The sequence below is a fragment of the Triticum dicoccoides genome, chromosome 4A (genome assembly GCF_002162155.2).
Source record: "Triticum dicoccoides isolate Atlit2015 ecotype Zavitan chromosome 4A, WEW_v2.0, whole genome shotgun sequence".
Lineage (NCBI taxonomy): Eukaryota > Viridiplantae > Streptophyta > Magnoliopsida > Poales > Poaceae > Triticum > Triticum dicoccoides.
In genome coordinates this window covers 722,510,793-722,529,160 of record NC_041386.1, presented here as the reverse complement: position 1 = coordinate 722,529,160, position 18,368 = coordinate 722,510,793, and positions in this window count along the sequence as shown.

Sequence of the window (18,368 nt, the reverse complement as noted above, 5' to 3'; positions counted from 1 at the left end):
CCTATAAACTGGTTTTGTATCATTGTGTTAATTGGTGGTACAGATGGCATCCTTAGAGCGTTGAATGACTCATAAATTTCTCTTTACATGTCAAGGATTGTCATGGAGCTGTGATTTTGGCTTGTGAAACTGAAGTAGTTGTTTTTTGTACCCTGAGCTTCAATGTTTTCTATATAAAAAGGATTTTTTTGTGAGGATATAAAAAGAGGATTGCTATGGTAGCTATGCTTTGGCTTGTGAAACTGTAGTTGTTGTCTTTTGTATGCCGAGTTTGATTGTTTTCTATACAAAAAAGGATTGCAATGGGAGCTATGATTTGGCTTGTCATACTGAAGTTGTTGTCCTTTGTAAGCCGAGTTAATTTGATTATTTTCACTGACTTTGCAAAAAATTCCATGAGTCATCAAAATCACTTTCACATGTGGGGTTTTAGTTAAGGGTATTTGCTCTTTTTTAGAACACAGTGAAGGTTTTTTTACTACATTTTTAGAGAGTTTTGAGACATGGTGAAGGGTAATTGCGGGACCTCCTATCTGCCGCATTCTGCGGCAGAATGCCGAGGCTTCGCACAGGGCACTGACCCGACTGGGCCAGCCCACGCAAGCTACGAGGTGTCAAAAATCAGAGAAAAATGCAGCGTATCAGCTAGGATTCAAGCTCATGATCGCGCTCTAGTAGGCACTGGTAGCTAGCCACTGCGGCTGATTCATGTTCATGGTGAAAAAACAACACGGATTCTTTAGACTCAGCCACATCGGCAGATCGTATTATATTTCCTTTTTTAATAATTTCTTGAAAATTGTGAATATTTTTTTAAAACTTCCAAACGTTTTTAAAAAAATACACGAGTTTTCAAAAAATAGTAAAAAAAATCATATTTGTAACCAAAATTTAAAAGCAGGAACAATTGTGAAGTTGTCGACAAATTTGGAAAAATACGACCACTTTTACAAGTTCTGGCTAATTTTGATAAAGACGAACAAGTTTTTAAAAAAATATGAAAAAAATTAATTTTTGGACCTAAAATTAAAAATTGAACATACTTTTTTGAATTTGTGAACAAATCTTAAAAGGGGGAACATTTTTTAAAATCCAGAACATTTCTTCACAATCATGAACATGTTTTGAAAAAATGTGAAATATTTTTGAATTTGTCCATTTTTTTTTAAAAAGGAACATTTTAAATTTGTGAACACATTTTGAGAACAGGTACATTTATTATTTGTGAACAAATTTTGAGAACAGGAACATTTTTGAATTTGTAAACAAATGTTGAAAATGGGAACATTTTTTTTGAGAACCATGAATTTGAACAATTTTTTAAAATGCGAGCATATTTAGAAATTCCTAACAATTTTTAAAAAAAATTAGGAAATGAACAAAATTTGAAACTCTACTTTTTTTAAAACCACAAACAATTTTTCATATTCCAAATAGTTTTTTGAAATTGCAAACAATTTAGAGTGTTTGTCAGCTTTATGCTGGTGTTTGACTTTATGCCGCTGGGTGGTCAGCCATGGTGGTCGCGGGAGTCGCCTTCTTCAAGCCCTCTATGGAAGAGGCAGTGGGAAGGAGCCCAGCCTGGTGACAGCTCTCCGAATAAGCTCGCGGTGGTGTCGATATTTGGTACGGGGGCGGTTTGGCCATCTCTTTCTTGCCGTCAAGGAGGCGGATGCGAGATCGTGGCTATCCAGCATCGTTGCTTCCTTGTTCGTTCCCTGCACTGGAGGTACTCCGCTCGCTCTCTTGCTTTTCGGGTCAGCATGGTGGGGAAGGGGAATCAGGGGAGAGATGGAGGTCGAGATTGGGTTGGTGCTCATCTACGGTGGCTGCTTGTGAGTGGCTATGGCGCCAACTATGGCGTTTGGTCGCCGGCCGGCTTCATCACGTCACAATATCCTCTGGCCGAAGGGCGGTTTTGTTCTTCCTCCAGGCCAAGTTGATAAATCGGAGGGAGTACATCACCACTGTGGAATCTGTGGCGAGGTGTCATGGAAGCTCCGCCATCCCAAGTGGTGTCGTACCCGGCGATGTGGGAGTTGTGTCTGTGGTGAGGATGTTGAGGATCCGACCGTGTTTTCCATCTATGTCTTGGGGTTCTCTTTGTAAAAGTCGGGGACCGGTTTGCAGTTTATATAGGTCTACTTATGGGCCCTTCTGTAATGTGCTGTGTACTACCACTGTTCCTCTATTAATGCAGCTTCGGGCTCCTTCTGGAACCTCTCCAAAAAATATCACCCATGTGCCTCATTAGAAAAAAAATTACTAGCTTTCAAGTGATGTAAAATTGTAGGTCGACTGTAGAAGCCTCTCCATGAATCACCATCGTGCTTCATTAGAAAGAAAGAAATTACTAATTTTATGTGATGTTTGTAGAGATCTAAAATTGACAATAGGTTCGGTAGGAAAGCAGACAATTACCAAAAACCAGGTACTTCGGAAATGCATAGACAAGAACCATCACAAAACTCAATCTGCACATGCAGGAATAGCGAATCTGATCCTAGGATGCAAAGATCTTCTCGAGTGAGTCTTAGAAAAACGACAGAGTTCCAAACCTTAGCGAACGAGCAAGGGTTACATGGATTGGTCTTTTCATGCACCTACCAGAAAGAGATCAAAGTATCAAGGTCAAGATTCAAGCCCCAGTATCCACAGCATCCTCAAGCTCACATGCATCATTTGCTACAGTAGAATCCAAAAAAAAAACTAAAACATTAAAAAGAACTGAATTTTTTCGCAACAAGCATTGATGTGTGTTTCATATGCGTGGAGATTTTCATGGTGAAATAACATTCATGGAGGTCTTGGGAAAGAAATGGGCCAAAATGCTTCAAAAACAGTCTATTTGAAGCATCGATTTTAGTTTATTTGCCGATGTCATTCCAATGTGAAATGTTGCACGCACGTACAACACACATCAATGTTTGTTGCTAACAAAAATTCATTTTTTTTAGCATTTTCCAATGTTTCTTGCCCGCAAAATTTCAGTTTTTTTTTTTCAGATTTTGCTGTAGCAAAGCGGCATGTAAGCTCAAGTTCACATACTCCATGTCCCAACACCTACTCTTTTACAAACCGAAGCACCTACTGCCAACAACTACAGCACAACATGAATAGGTCTAGCAAGCTACATTTTTAACACACAACCTGACACTTGCCAAAGCTGCTGCAAATAAGGGAAATTGCTTCAGATAAAATCCATTAAGGGATCAGGATTAGCTAGCAGGTTAAATCCTTGTTATAGCAAGTCTGCAAGTTCAGGTGTATCACATCTCAGAGAAATAAATGCATTGCCCACAGTGTAGCTAATAGAAATAGGGATTGCCATGTAAATTCTTCCCTTCGTCAATTCAAAAAACAGTGAAGCATACTATATAGGTACAGTAACACATTTTTATTTTATGTTAAGCAAGCATACTTGTATGTCCCCACATGGACAGCAACTCATTCTAAAATTATTTCCCAGTACCGCAAAGAAAATCCATCTACAAGATCATCAATCACCTCTAATTTCTCACGTTCCTCCCACTCACGCCGATGTGGGACTATTTCAAGGCTCCCAAGCTCCCGGTCGTCATCTTCCACAACATGCCCGTCGAGAAGATGAATGCGCATCAGCCGTGGCGACGCCCTCATGATCTGCTTCACGAAACAAGTCTGCCAACTAACACCGTTGAAGCCAATGACCACTAGTTCCTTGAGGAGATGGTACTCATGTTCCCCTTGCACATCTAGTCCAGCACTCATGTTCTCTGAGCTGTTGTCAATCTGCACTCAGATCACAAAGTATTTACTTTCACAAATTATTGAGAACTAGAGCGAACGTTTCAACGCATACACGACTATGAGATTATTTCATCCAGGAATGACATACATGAACATGGAGCGACTCCAAAGAAGGTGCGGCGTCTAGTAGGATGAAAATCCAGAATATGTCCCAATATATTGGCACGTTGGCAATGAAAAGCTTCCTGAGATGACTGAACGCACTGGGAATGGCGGTTGGCTCAATCCACATCTACATAAACGAACATGCAATGATATTATCGAAAAAGGCTTTCGCCCCTCTTTATATATAAAGCAACAATCCACAACAAACCGGTACAAACGCACACCACCATAACACACGCACATACCCAAGACAGGATACATAGACGCTGAGCGCAGCAACACCACCCCTATCACTACAAGAGTAACCGGGGACTCCCCGTGAACATGCCACCGCAAGAGATGAAGCCGCATACGATGAACCGTGGACTCCAAGACGGTGCCTTCAGGAAGGTTACGACACCGGAGCGCCGCCGCTGCCCGATCTGAGGATCAGAGTTTCCTCTGGAGCAACACGACTGACAATGAGAGCCACGATGACGCCTTCAAGAAGGGAACGAGCTTCGCCGCCATCTATCTGTCCGAAGACAGAGCAGGTTTTCACCTCGGCTAACACTCACCCCCACCGAACGCCACACCCCGGCTACCATGCCGCCCACACGGCCATGGCCACCGGGCAGGAACAAGCCACGGGCTCTGCCCGAGAGCATCGCCCTTCCACCACCAGGACCGCCGCCCCGGCATCCAAGACCTTGACACCTCACACCCAAGACCCGCCGCTACTCCAACCAAAGAGCCGAGCTGAAAGGCCCCGCCTTTCGCACCACTGGATGATCCCCAGCTCCGAGGCCCAAATGGCCGGCCAAAATTGGGCACCATCAACCCTCCTGCTGCACTGGGCGCAAGACGAGCACGGTCATGCAACCGGGCGTGAAACGAGCATGGTCCTGCAATCGGGCGTGGAACGAGCACAGTCCTACTGTCGGGCGCGAGACGAGCTCGCTCCAACAGCCGGGCACGGGACGAGCTCGGTCCTGCAGCACCGGGCGCGAGACAGGCGATGGTCTGCAACTGGGAGAGGGCCAACCCTCGACGAAAGTAGTGCCCGAGCGCCGAGGTCCACCTGCAAACGAGCCGACGCCGATGAAGAAGCCAACCGTCGATGCAGCCAGGACCGCCAAGTTGCCGTGTAGACACCAGGCAGCAGGAAGACCACACCATACCTCCGTGCGCTGATGTATCCCACGACCAGAGAAGCCACCACGTCGGGTCGCTGCCCTACTCCGCGTCGCTCGCCGGGACCAAGTTGAAGGCCCGACAGAGCACGCAACCACCAACCGCACCTCCGCCCGCCAACCCCGCCGCCAAAAGACGCGCCACCGGGAGGTGCAGCCCCACGGGACCTGCCTGGAGCCAGCACGTCGCCACCATGGCGGCATCAGCACCTGGCCAAGGGCAGCCAACCGCAGCCGACCCCGCACAGCCAGAGGACCGGCCCAAGGAGAGCGGCGAACGACGCAGACCAAGCCCCCCGTCACCTGCGCCCAGCCGCAACGAAGGCGCCGCCGCCGCCACCAGTTCCGCCTGCCGCTGCCGCCCGAAGTCCCCCGCACCTGCCGCTCGTAGCCCAGCCGCTCCACAACATGCCGGGCCAGCGCAGCCGCCACAACACCCATGGCTGCCCGCGCCGCCTGCACGTCCGTCAGCAGCGGCGATGCACCCTGCGCAAGCGCCGCGTCCCGAGGAGGTCACCACATCCCTCGCTGCAGGACCGCCGAGGGAGGAAAGAGATCTTCGCCGCCACCTACGTCGACCGGGCTTTGCCCGGCGGCGCACTCTGGCGGCGGCGAGGGAGGGGTTCGCGAGGAGGAGGACGGCGGTGGCGCTATTTAGGGTTCGCCTCTCCTGCTCGCGGGAGCGGGACGGGACGAGGGGGCTTTTTTCCTGAACGCACCCTGATGCAGTTTCCCAGAACCACTAAGCAATGATATTTAGTAGGTAGAGATGTAAAGTTGGTATTCCAGAAGGGCAGCGATCTGCGCCGGCGCACCGGCCCAATCGTTGGGCCGTTCAAGTCCCAGCCGTCTGATCCGGGAGCTCGAGCCGTCAGATCTGTTCCTCGTGCCTCCTTCCCCCGCGTTGACTTCTTCTTCATCTTCTTCTTCTTCACCGCGCCCCCACCCCAGCCGCTCCTGCCGCTGGCGACTGCCCCCTCGCCTGGACCTCCTCCCCCCTAGTCCCACGCTGCTGGATGCGCTCGCCGTCCCTGTCGTCGTCGCAGCATCCGTACTCTCCCCCCGGTCCAGCAGAAAGCCCGTCGCCCCCTCGTAGCAAAAAATGGCGCCGTCTTGAAGCACACCAGCACCCCTTGTCGTTGCAGCACCTAGCAGCCGCCATCGTCGCTGCACTGTCGTGTCGCCGACGCAGCTCTCAACGTCGCCGCTCGCTGCCATTGGCGAGTCAGGTTGAAGCTTTTCTCTATGCCTGTTGAAGCTTTTCTCGCGGATTGAAGCTTTCCACCGTGCCAATTGAAGCTTTTTTCACCTGAGCTTGAAGCTTTTTTCACAAAGGGTTGCAGCTTTTTACTCTGCGGTTGCAACAAAAACACAGAGAGACGCCATGGTCGTCGTCGAGGAGGATTTTCTCAATCTCTGTTTTGAAGCTTTTTCATCTGCGGGTTGAAGCTTTTTGTCAAAACGGTTGTAACTTTTCATGTATTTCGTTGTCTGGTTGAAGCTTTTTTATCTACTGGATGTAGCTTTTTGTGTCCATGGTTGTAGCACGGGAAAACGCCGTTTGCAACTCTCCCAGTACCGCGGTTGCAGCTCCTCCCTGTGGCCATGGTTGTAGCACGGGCACCTCGGTCCTCCCCCGTTTGGCCTGTCGCCGGTTGCAGCAAGAAGGGAAGAGAGGAGGAGGAAAGGGAGGAGAGGGAGAAGGAAGAAGGGTAGCTGCTGGTGCCGCGAGGGGATGGCAGCTCGAAAGAACGCCGGCGAGGCGGGATCTGCAAGGTGGGAAGAGAGAGAAGACGAGCAGTTGAAGAGAAAGCTGGAAGGGGATAAGGCCGTGTGATTGGGACACACCACTCCACGTGTCGCGACTTAACTTGCTGCAGCGCGCGCGCGTGGACGAGACCGGCGGAAAGGTTCGGCCGGTGCCCCGGCCAGAAACGATTCCCATTCCAGAATGAGTTTTTGAGGTAGGTTACTCGCCTGAGGTCCTTTCAGTTGCAGAACAAGGTTCTCCAGCAGTGGCATCCCTTTGAAGAATTTGCTCAGCGGATATGTCATGTTGCTACTAGAGGAATCATGTTCACAGCCCAAAAATCTATAATCACTGCAAAACATAGCCATAAATTATCAGATTTATATAACAAAATCTTTCAGGATATGAGACCGCCAATTAGAATTATCAATAAATTAATATACGATAATATTCTTTATAAGCCTTACAAGGCAAGTAAACTTGATGAAGTTTCAATATCTAAATTCATTTCTTATGATAATATAACCTCTGAACCTGATGTTTATACGGATGATATACTCACAGTAAGGGAAAGTAGCTGAAGCTAGTGATTCTGCCATTATCTCCAATTTGCAAGAAGTTCAAACTCACATGCCTAAGTCGAGGCACCTCACCATAATATATTTTGGTTGGCTGACCCCGACAAACAAAAGTTTCAAGGAAAGGCAGCGAATTAAGGTAAAATTTCCCTAATTTGCAGTTGTCCACTTGTAGCCTCTTTAACTTCGATGCCGGGGCACAGATTCGTAAAACAGGATAGTAGACACAAGAATATTTGAGCCTGAAATCCACAAGCTGCACACAGTTGGTTAGAACATCACCAATGCTTCCAAGATCCAAAATTTTGCACAGCGTGAGTTCTGTGAGTCTGTGGAACAATAAGGAGTTGAACGCGAAATGATGAAAACAACGTGATAGCACAAGCCGCTTCAGCCGCACATTCTGCAACCCATCCAAAAGCCGGAAGTCATAGAGATGATACCCGAAGCCTTCAATGGCAAGCTCTAAATCTTCAACGCCACATCCAGCAATCGCTGCAGTAATCCATTGATCAATGTAACTACTCGTCCTAAAGCTTTCAATCCTCAGCTTCTTGACAGACCTGCGTCGGAGCACATTCTTGGGAGCCAGAAGAAATGCATTCACCCGTTTAATGTAGTATCGCATGCCACGACGCTCATAACGTTGCAGGATGGATGAGAGGCGACGGATCCTTCCCATCCACTGCTCATACCGATCTTTGACAGCAAAAGAATCAGTCAGATTCTGCGTGTTCTTCTCTGCTTCGTACCCTGCCTTAACATCCATCAGGATTTGTTTCAGCCTGTAGTAGCGTGGAGGGAGGAGTTCATGAACAGAAAGGAAATAACTTGTCTGCAACCGGCGAGGAAGATGCAGCCTGTTAGACTGTATATACGTAGCCTCTGTATATCTGGATTGTAACATTGTATTGTACCCCTTGGATACCTCTATATAATGAGATAGCCACACCCCGGATTAGGGGTGTCGAGCAGTTCCCAAATCATATGATTAACATGTTATCAGATTAGGTTTCGATGTTTTCCGCTGCCGCCGCCACCGCCGCCGTCGCGTCGACCTCGGTTCCCGCCGCCGCCGCGGTGCCGGCTCTCGCTACTGCCTCGCCGTTCCTTGCCTCGCAACCTCTCGCGATGGCCTACGGCGTCTCGGTGTCGCCTCGCTCCCCGATCGGATCGGGAGACCGCGGTGCCACCCCGATCGGTGCTCCCTCTGGCGCTGCTCCTCCTGCGGGCGGCCTTCCCGCGATCCATGGTGGGCCGCCGCCGCCGTCGTCTTGGCCGGCGCCACCACATCACTACTACGGAGCGCCGCCGCCGCTGCCCTACTCGGCGACCGCGCCGCCCCAACCCTACTCGGCGCCCGTGCCGCCCCAACTTTACCCGGCGTCCTCCCCGCACCCGCACGAAGCTGCGGCTGCATCACCGCACGTGGCTTCGGCCGCGGCCAACCATGGTGCCCCCGCGGCACCCTACCACGGTGCCCCTACGCGGCACCCTACGGCGCCTCCGCGACACACTACGGCGCCCCCGGGGCGGCTTCCCCCGGCTCCTACCCGCCCTACTCGGTGTATCCCGTACATCCTAGGGCGGTCTCGTCGATGGGCCTGTATGCATCGCCGCATGCCCATGCTGATTCGGCCACGGTGCCTGCACCGTTCTACTTCTCGCATCTGCTGCCGGTGAAGCTCGCGCCGGACAACTACTTGTCCTGGCGTGCCCAGGTGCTCCCTCTTCTGCGGAGTCGCTATCTGGAGGGCTATGTTGACGGATCCATCCCGTGTCCGCCCCCTCACCACCCGGCGTACCACACCTGGGTGGCTCAGGATCAGGCCATCCTCTCCGCCATCCAGTCCTCACTCACCCCGAGCGTCTCGTCGCTGGTCATCTTCGCCGCTACGTCCCGGGAGGCGTGGGCGGCACTTCACACCAGTTTTGCCTCTCAGTCTCAGGCGCGTGCTCACTCTATACGCACCGAGCGGGGTGAGACGAAGCTTGGTGACCTCAGCATCATCGACTACTTCAACAAGATGCGGGGTCTCGCCGACACGTTGGCCTCAGTTGGCCAGTCGCTGTAGGATGAGGAGTTCACCACCTTCGTGCTTAATGGGCTTGATGATGATTATGACAATCTCATCGAGAATGTTCATGGCCGCGATGACCCGCTTCCACCTCGTGAGCTCTATGCACATCTGCTTGGCCGTGAGCAGCGCATTAAGGCACGCCGAGCCTCCCCCAGTTTCGCCTCCGCCAATGCCGCAACTCGCGGCAAGTCCCAGCGGTCATCATCTTCAGGAGGCAGACCGGCGTTGCCTTCACAATCGGCCTCAAGGGGCAGTGCTCCGACCATCACAGGTGGTAACCGGCTGGTGGCGTGTTCTTCTTCTTGTGGTGCCCAACAGGCCTGCCAGTTGTGTGGCCTGGAGCGCCACATTGCCTCTCGCTGCCATTGTCGCTACAAGCAAGATTTTCTGGGCCTCGGCAACAATGGCAAAGGGAACGACAAGCAGGCCGCCGCTGTCGTGACGAGTCATGATCATTGCCGGACTCCGTCTTACTCCGTTGATCCTGCATGGTACATGGATACTGGAGCTACCAACCACCTCACGGGTGAGATGGGTAAGCTCTCTACTCAGGAGCCATATCGTGGTCATGATCAGGTGCACACTGCCAGTGGAGCAGGTATGCGCATCTCCCATGTTGGTCAGGCCTCTCTCCTTGCACACAATTTTCGCACATTGCATCTCTCTAATGTCCTTCGTGTTCCTTCTGCTACGCGTAGTTTGTTGTCCATTCCTCAACTTACTCGTGATAATAATGTCCTTGCTGAGTTTCATGCTTTTCGTTTCTTTATCAAGGATCGGGACACGAGGGCCGTTCTACTTAGCGGTCGTCTTCGCCATGGCCTGTATGCACTTGATGCGCCGCGCCCACCTTCCATGCCGTCTTCTCCTCAGGTGTTCAGTGGTGTTCGTGTGTCGCCTACACACTGGCATGCACGCCTTGGTCACCCGGCGGCTCCCATAGTTCGACATGTTTTGCATCGTCATGATCTACCAGTTGTGTTCAATAAAACTGCTGAAACTATTTGTGATGCCTGTCAGCAGGGCAAGAGTCATCAACTTGCTTTTTCAGAGTCTAGTCGTGTTGTGAAACATCCTCTTGAGCTTGTGTTTTCTGATGTATGGGGTCATGCCCAGACATCCGTTAGCGGTCACAATTATTATGTCAGTTTCATTGATGCTTACAGCCGTTTTACTTGGTTATATCTTATTAATCGTAAGTCTGATGTGTTCGATGTCTTCATTCAGTTTCAAGCACACGTTGAGCGTCTTCTTAAGCAGAAAATCATTCATGTACAATCTGACTGGGGGGGTGAATACCACAACCTCAACTCGTTTTTTAACAAACTTGGGATTTCGCACCGTGTGTCATGTCCTCATACACATCAGCAGAATGGTACTGCCGAGCGTAAGCATCGCCGCCTTGTTGAAACTGGTCTAACTTTGCTCGCTCATGCCTCCATCCCGTTTCGGTTCCGGAGTGATGCTTTCTCCACAGCTTGTTTTCTCATAAACAGGCTCCCCTCGAGACTTCTGAAATGCAAACCCCTCTTGAACTTCTGCTTAATGAGATTCCAGACTACACTTTTTTCAAAGTGTTCGGTTGTGCTTGTTGGCCTCACTTACGTCCATACAACAAACGCAAGCTAGAGTTTCGGTCTAAGAAGTGCGTTTTTCTCGGGTATAGTTCTCTTCACAAAGGGTACAAGTGCTTGCATGTTCCTACCAACCGCGTCTACATCTCTCGTGACATGGTGTTTGATGAAAATGTTTTCCCTTTTCGTACACTTCCGACTAACTTTACCACTTCTACACCACCGGTGCCTGTGTCCACACCTACGCCTGATCAATTTGTGGATGTTGCATATGCCCCTGCGTTGCTTCCTAATCATGCTGCAGGTATTGGACGCGGTGCCCGGCTCGAGCTACTTGATGAACAGGTCACCGATGAGCTTCCTGGTCGGGACGTGCATGCGCCATGCATGACGGGCGGCACCCGCCAATCCATCCCCGTCTTGCCTGTGGAGTCTCCCTCGCGGGCGCCGGGTCAGCCTGGCTCCACGCTGGCCCCGTCCGGCCGCATGCTGGCCCCACGGGCGCTGGGCTCGCCTGGCTCGGCCTCGTCAGCACCAGCGGCCTCGCCAGCGCCCATTTCGCCCGGGTCGCAGGCCTCGCCAGCGCCCACTTCGCCTGGCTCGCAGGCCTCGCCCGGGCCACTGGCGGGTCTCTCGCCCGGGCCGGCTACTGCTACCGCTAGCCCGGAGGCCTCGTCACTTGTTCCGGCCCGGTCCGCCTTGGCGCCAGGGTCGCCGAACAGCCCTGCTTCGGTCACCGGTGAGCCCGACTCGCCGAACTCGGTGCCGGCCTCGTCAACATCCTCTGCTGCACCGTCTTTGCCAGCTGAACCTGTTGTCACTCTTCGTCCTCGCACACGGAGCCAGTCCGGTGTCTTTCGTTCGAAGGAGTGGACGGATGGCACAGTTGCGTGGCTTGCTGCGTGCATGGCTCACACTGCTGGCGATCCCACTGCAGAGCCTCATCACTTTCAGGCTGCACTGAGTATTCCCCATTGGCGTGCTGCAATGGAACAAGAGTTTCAGGCCCTCCAACAGAATGATACTTGGCGTCTTGTTCCTCTAGTGTCTGGCGTCAACGTCATTGATTCCAAGTGTGTTTTCAAAGTCAAGAGACATGTTGATGGCTCCATTGAACGCTACAAGGCACGGTTAGTTGCCAAGGGCTTCAAACAGAGGTATGGTCTTGATTATGAAGACACCTTCAGTCCAGTCATCAAGCCTACTACCATTCGATTACTACTGTCTCTTGCGGTTACTCGCGGATGGTTCCTTCGTAAGCTTGATGTGCAGAACGCTTTTCTACATGGCATTCTGGAGGAGGAGGTTTATATGCGTCAGCCACCTGGTGTTGTTGATCCAACATGACCTCATCATCTCTGTCGTCTGGTTAAGGCATTGTATGGACTCAAACAGGCTCCTCGTGCATGGCATGCTCGCCTTGGATCTGTTCTTCGGGCTCTTGGGTTTACTCCCTCCACTGCTGATACGTCACTGTTTCTCCTCCAGCGCCCTGAGGTTACGATGTATATCTTGGTTTATGTTGATGATATCATCCTCATCAGTTCCTCTGTTGCTGCTGCTGATCGCCTTGTGATTGCTCTCCGTGATGATTTTGATGTCAAGGATTTGGGTGCTCTTCATTTTTTCCTTGGTCTTGAAGTTTCACGGTCCTCTGCTGGTTTGACTCTCACTCAGAAGAAGTACTCCTTGGACTTGTTGCGTCGTGCTGGAATGCTCAAATGCAAACATGTTAACACTCCGATGTCTGTCACTGATCGGTTGTCTGCTCTTGATGGCGACTCTCTCTCTCGTCTGTTGATGCTACCGACTATCGCAGTATCGTTGGTGGTCTGCAATACCTTACTATTACCAGGCCTAATATCTCCTATGCAGTTAACCGTGTCTGCCAGTTTTTGCATGCACCCAAGACGTCTCACTGGTTAGCTATGAAGCGTATTTTGCGCTATGTCAGTCTTACTGCTTCCTATGGTTTGCTTCTTCAGTCTGCACCTTCGTATGAGCTCTCGGCTTTCTCTGATGCAGATTGGGCTGGTAGTCCGGATGATAGGCGATCCACGGGGGGTTATGCGGTATTTCTGGGTCCTAACTTGATCGCCTTGAATGCTCGCAAGCAAGTAACTGTGTCTCGCAGTAGTACTGAGGCTGAGTACAAAGCTGTTGCTGATGCAACTGCTGAGATCATATGTGTACAGACTCTGTTGAGAGAGTTGCGTGTTCCTCAAGCTCGTCCTCCGGTCCTATGGTGTGACAACATTGGTGCTACATATCTTTCTTCTAACCCGGTGTTTCATGCTAGGACAAAACACATTGAGGTGGATTATCACTTTGTTCGGGAACGTGTTGCACAGAAGCTACTCTGTATCAAGTTCATCTCGTCAAAGGATCAACTTGCTGACATCTTCACGAAGCCTCTTCTACAACCACAGTTTGTAGGCTGTAGACGCAATCTTAACTTGCTTTGTACTTCAGGACATAGTTAAGATTGAGGGAGGGTGTTAGACTGTATATACGTAGCCTCTGTATATCTGGATTGTAACATTGTATTGTACCCCTTGGGTACCTCTATATAATGAGATAGCCACACCTCGGATTAGGGGTGTCGAGCAGTTCCCAAATCATATGTTTAACACAGCCATCACTTCGAAAGGATAGTGGTGGTTATTGTTGTGCGTGCATCTAGCTTGTCAAGGATCGTGATTAGCATCTCATCAGGTAAGGTGCTGATCCTATCATCACAATTGTTGTGTTCCTTGTTCCTATGCATCTGGTTTTGCTTCCATGAAAAAGAGTATGAGCTTTTAGTCAGTGATTCCAAAAGAGTTTAAACAGATAATTAAGCTATTTGCCGTAAAGATATATAATTATTAGCAAGATCACCAAGACTAACACGTCGCAGAGTGTTTCGCCTAAATAGTCTAAGTATGACATGAAGGGAAACAATTTCAGTGCAAGGGTGCTTATTCATGCCCACCAAACCTTGGGTATGTAAGATTTGTCCCAGTTGAGCAACTTTGACAAGAAGTAGAGAGATCCACTAGCTAGAATACCTGGAGAAAACTATATATAGATCTTAAACAGCACGCATAAAGGACATGGAGCAATCCAAAGAAAACAAATAACTGCCCGTCTACCCTACGGAGCTTGAGATTCCAAGCACAGGTCTTTGGAAAGATGCAAGGACAGAGGGATACCCGTTTGGAGCATGGGGAACGTATCTGGTGCACCAAGTCAATTGGTGCTACCGGTGCACCAGACCCTGTTGCACATTCAAAAATATTCAAAAAAATCTGCAAAAAATTTAGTGTATCGACACAACATCAATGTATGTTGTCGCAAAAATTTAAATCAAAATTCAAAACAATGCTCAAGATACAAAAATGACAAATTTGACTGCAATGTGCTAATGGGCCAAAAATGGAGCCCAACTTGTGTTATGTACTATTCAGTGTCAAATTTGTTATTTTTGTATCTCGAGCAATGTTTCAAATATTGATTTAAATTTTTGTGACAACGTACATTGATGTTGTGTCAATGCACTAGATTTTTTTCGAATTTTGTCGAACATTTTTGAATGTGCAACGGACGACCGGTGCACCGGTAGCACAAATTGTTCCGATACACCAGATACATTCCCCTTGGAGCATGAGGATGCGTCGGTCACAGCCGAGAGATCGGATGCCTTTCTAAGACGGCGGTGGCGTCGAGGAGGATTGCCCTTGTCCATCGGATCCGAGCCGTGATGGATGGCTCCGCGGTGTGTGGACAGCGTAGTTAGATCTGGGCTTGTTTCTCCCCTCGAGTTCGGTTTTTATATGACCCTAATAGCATCTCCAGCGCGGGCATCTCGAGCGGGACTCGAAACGTGTGCAGGTGGACTGGTCACATGGGTTAAAAAAGGAAACCATCCGCACGCCTTGAACCGACTCAAATGTCCGGGTTGTCAGGCACCCCTCATATATAGCAGTAGCGTTGGTCTACAGCTACAACTAAAAGTTATCAGTGCTATATGCACTTAGTAGTAGCGCCTTTTGCACAAAGCGTTACTGGTAAATACTAGTAGCATGCCTATGTGCCCTCGCTACTACTATTATTGCGTATTCTATATCTTTTTTATTTTATGTCGTATTATACACCATTATACAAGGTTTTCATACACTAGCACTTTAGAGACTGTTTTTATATCATAATGAGTTATTACATCACTGGGTGAAAGAATCATGGATTAGTTTCAAGTGGATGGATCCATCCACTTGAAACTAATCCATGGTTCTTTCGCCCAATGATATAATAAATCATCATCATCATATCATTGACAACTTATTATCAATAATACATCATTGTCATATAAAAACTCCTCATTGTCATATAGCAACTCCTCATGATCATCATCATCAACTCTAACACACTGTAGCACATAATAACACATTGTATCTAGGACTTACTCCTCTCTCATGGGACCTACTACCTTCTCTTAGGTAAAATAGCATAAAACAAGATAGGCTCTGACTCTCCATTATGGAGAATGGAGATTATTCTGTCTCCAATTCTTGCGCTTCGCACAATGTTGCTTCCAAGTAGCTCCATACGAGTGACCATACATTTTTTTGAATATCTAATTGTCATGTCTTCATCAGTTTTAGAAATCCAGTATGAAACAACAGTGATGCGTAGGATGACCTGGTCGTAAGCTCATAACATCAAGGCGACCATTCGGAAACATCTGATGAAGCACACAATCCTTCAAGATTTTCTGTTGAAAAACATAGTAATAACTTCATACTTAGCAATGTAGTTTAGTTTTAGAAGCATTTATGCAAAAGATGCACAAATGTCGTACTAGTAAAAATCTTACCATGCCATCTCCATGGGTGTTACCGTAGTTCAACACGTGCACTAGTGGCACGTATTGACCATAATGTGCAGGAGTTTGATAATATATATTGTAATTCTCAAGATCATTAATAAATGAGATCAGATGATTTTTCTCCTGATAAGTTAATTCTGCGCCATCGGTGTAGTAGGTTCTGTCTACCATCCTCCGCACATTCTTTGAAGAATGAAAATAAGCTACCAATGGAAATAAGCTGTCAACTATTTTGAAATAAACAATATAAATTACTTAATAACTATGTTTGAGAAACTCACGTAGCGGTAGAATTGGAAGCGTATGAACAAGGACCCAAATGTCCATATTATCTTTGTCGATGTCAGGATTACCAAGATCCATGGTGACAAGCATACCCTCATGGAAATCATATGCCTTGCAAAGTTCTTCCCAATTCGGGCAACCAAAATGGAATACGCTCTCAGAATTGTATAGATTTACAGCAAAATCAAAACCATGATGGGTCCTTAGGTGAACTATCTTTGTTTCCATATTTTCATGATTTTAAAAATCCATTCTCTCCAAGACATAGCGTCTTGCATGGCATGGGATAAGCTAGTCGAATTGTAAAAGACGAAAATTACACGTTGAAGAAGGAGAAGTCAAGCTTAATTATGAAAAAACACTTTGCATCGTTGTGTACCGTTTCAACATTGAAGGTGTCCTGGAGCTTAATGCTGAAGCGCCGACCTTCTACCAGGTGAGGCCTGTCGTAGAAATCCCGGTCATCGCCGCACCAGTCGCACTCCACGAGACTTTCATCGTCCGACGACATTTCCTATGTTCATAATTCAAAGATTGAACTTCTAAAATTCAATATATGTACTACAAAAACTAAATTAGATCATTATTATTCATCACGGGTTGACTATTGGTCTGTCGAGTCTTTTTTTAGTACTCTCATCTCACATGGTGTATATATTCGACCGTTGGTGATGGTCGGTCCTCCCTTTGGCCCCGAGTGCATTAAACCAAAATGTCTAGCACACGGGAACGAAGGAGAAGCGACCCCCACTATAACAGTCGGCATTCTTATTCTCTCATATATGATGGACACACTCCCTCACTGATTTTTCGACCGTGGGTGATGGTCGTTACTCCTCCTTTCCCTATTGCATAACAAAGGTCTAGCACAAGGAGAAGAAGGAGAAACGCCCCCCACGACAACAGTCGGGATTCTTCCTCTCTCATATATGGTGCAGACTTTCTCCCTCACTCATTTTTTGATTGTCATGTATGGAGCCTCGACAAACTTGTCAACCCGAAATATCGTTTAATTATCTTTCTAGAAAATCCAGGCACTCGATATTTCCTACATATTCTAGCACAATTCATGCTAAAATTCACGAAAAAATCTGGCATGACCTTTGCTGAAAAAGGACATATCGAGTGCCTGAAGTTTGCCGGAACGGAAATTAATCAACACTCTGGCAAAACATAGGCCACTCGGAGGTGTTACCTGCAAACATGTCCGGCCACTTGGGAAAACACATATCCTATTTGAGCAACACAAGATATACATGTTTATATTTACATCATATGAGCATTCAAACTTGATGGTCACCTCGAGGTCAGAGGGGGGCGGTGATGGGGACGATGGCGGGGATGATGCAGGGGTTCCGTACATCGTCGAATATTATCACTAATAAGCAAAACTAAAACATTTCAAAATTAGTATTCAAATTATCATGCATTCAATAAGCAAAACTAAATCATCTCTTGTGTCCGTACATCGTCGAATATTATCACTAATACATCTCGAATAGTATCATACATATAACATCACTATTCTAATTAGGGTTCATACTACATTATTCTAAGATTTAAACCTACATTTTTCAACTAGCTAGGGTTCAAAATAAACTAGCGAGGAGGAGGAAGGAGGGAGGACGAGTACCTATCAGTGGAGGATGGCTGGTAGGGGAGGAGGGCCGGCGGGGGAGGGCGACCAGCGGCGGAGGAGGCCGACGCGGGGGAGGGCGACCGGCGGGGGAGGAGGGCTGGCACGGGCGAGGGCGGACGGCGGGGGAGGACCGATGCGTGGAAGGGCGGCGCGCAAGGGACGGCGGCCAGAGCGAGGGGATTGAGGGAGGAGAGCGAGTGTGAGTGTGAGAGTAAGGTCGAGTGAGGGGGGCAACAGCGGCGGGATGGGGAAGATAGGATGGCTTTAGCAGTAGCGCACTTTAGGGGAATGCGCTACTACTAAACGCCCTAGCAGTAGAGCCTCTCAGTCAAGAAGCGCTACTTCTACAGCTAAACTTAGCAGTAGAGAGCTTTGTCAAAAGGCGCTACTGCTAAGACCAATAGCAGTAGCGTAGTTTGAAATAAGGCGATAATGCTATAACTAGCTGGGGGGCGAGGTCGTGGCAATTATAGCAGTAGAGTGGCTTACTACAGACGCGCTACTGCTATTTTGTTTTCAGCAGCACAT